Source organism: Nicrophorus vespilloides, unplaced genomic scaffold (assembly GCF_001412225.1).
Source record: "Nicrophorus vespilloides isolate i.1.1-1 unplaced genomic scaffold, Nicve_v1.0, whole genome shotgun sequence".
Taxonomy (NCBI): domain Eukaryota; kingdom Metazoa; phylum Arthropoda; class Insecta; order Coleoptera; family Silphidae; genus Nicrophorus; species Nicrophorus vespilloides.
Window position 1 is genome coordinate 27,870 of NW_017095693.1, and position 1,553 is coordinate 29,422.

Sequence of the window (1,553 nt, forward strand, 5' to 3'; positions counted from 1 at the left end):
AAGTTCAAGAATTGCCTCTGCCAAACCTGGAGGTTCTTCTGGTATGTTAGTAATTTCACATTTAAAAGAATCTATAACCCAACATGTCGTCATCTCATATTTTCTTAACTTCCATTACCATGACAACATAAGCTGTCAAAACATATAATTGAACAATTGCTGAAGACAGTGGACTTAAACGCCCACATTCTACAAAATAATCCATTATAAGTATTATATACTATTTTCAGGACCGTATTCAGCTGTAATATTGACTATATGAGCCATTTTTTTTTCATGTATCGATATTTGTGTTACACTAAACTTGCTGTGAACTTTTCTTGTTACACTAACAATTGTTACGTAAAGTTAATTAATGACTAAGATATAAAGTATCTTACCGCAAAACACTTGTCAAATGTGACAATCAATCGAAATTACAAAAATTGACTTACTTATCTCTCTAAGACTCAGCGGTCGGGGAACTTTTTTAACCATTACCCCAAAATATTATTGCGTAAGTTTCTGAAAAGAAAACAATCAATGTAAATTTTAAATAAATATTATTTATTGAATTAATTTACATTTACATATTTATAAAAAAAAAAGTTACATGAAAATAGTAAGTATGTAATAGAGAAACAAAATAAAATTCTTAAATTGGTACAAACAAAAATTAATTGAAAACTTTCCCTCTTCAGGTTTTGGAAAAATGATGTTGCTTCATGTTTGATATAATTACTTTAAAATTGGGACTTTTTGATGTAAGAGCAATTTGAATATACAGTCTTCGGCGTTTAATCGATTTCTGTTTTTCGTTTTTATTTTCATTAGAGTGGAAAAGCCTTGTTCACAATGGTAGGTTGTTGCAAATGGCAGCAATTGTTTTTACCAAAAAGACGACAGATTTGCTTTGGTCTCAAATTGAATACGTGCTTCAGTATTGGATGGAAGTTCAAGAATTGCCTCTGCCAAACCTGGAGGTTCTTCAGGTATATTAGAAATTTCACATTTAAAAGGATCTATAACCCAATATGTCGTCATCTCATATTTTCTTAACTACCATTACCATGACAACATAAGCTGTCAAAACATATAATTGAACAATTGCTGAAGACAGTGGACTTAAACGCCCACATTCTATAAAATAATCCATTATAAGTATTGTATACAAATTTCAGGACCGTATTCAGCTGTAATATTGACTATATGAGCCATTTTTTTTTCATGTATCGATATTTGCGTTACACTAAACTTGCTGTTAACTCTTCTTGTTACACTAACAATTGTTACGTAAAGTTAATTAATGACTAAGATATAAAGTATCTTACCGCAAAACACTTGTCAAATGTTGTCGAAATTACAAAAATTGACTTACTTATCTCTCTAAGTCAGCGGTAGGGGAACTTTTTTAACCATTACCCCAAAATATTATTGCGTAAGTCTATATTAACCCCCTCCCTTCTCCATTCTGAAAAGAAAACAATCAATGTAAATTTTAAATAAACATTATTTATTGAATTAATTTGCATTTAAATATTTATAAAAAAAAGTTACATGAAAATAGTAAGTAT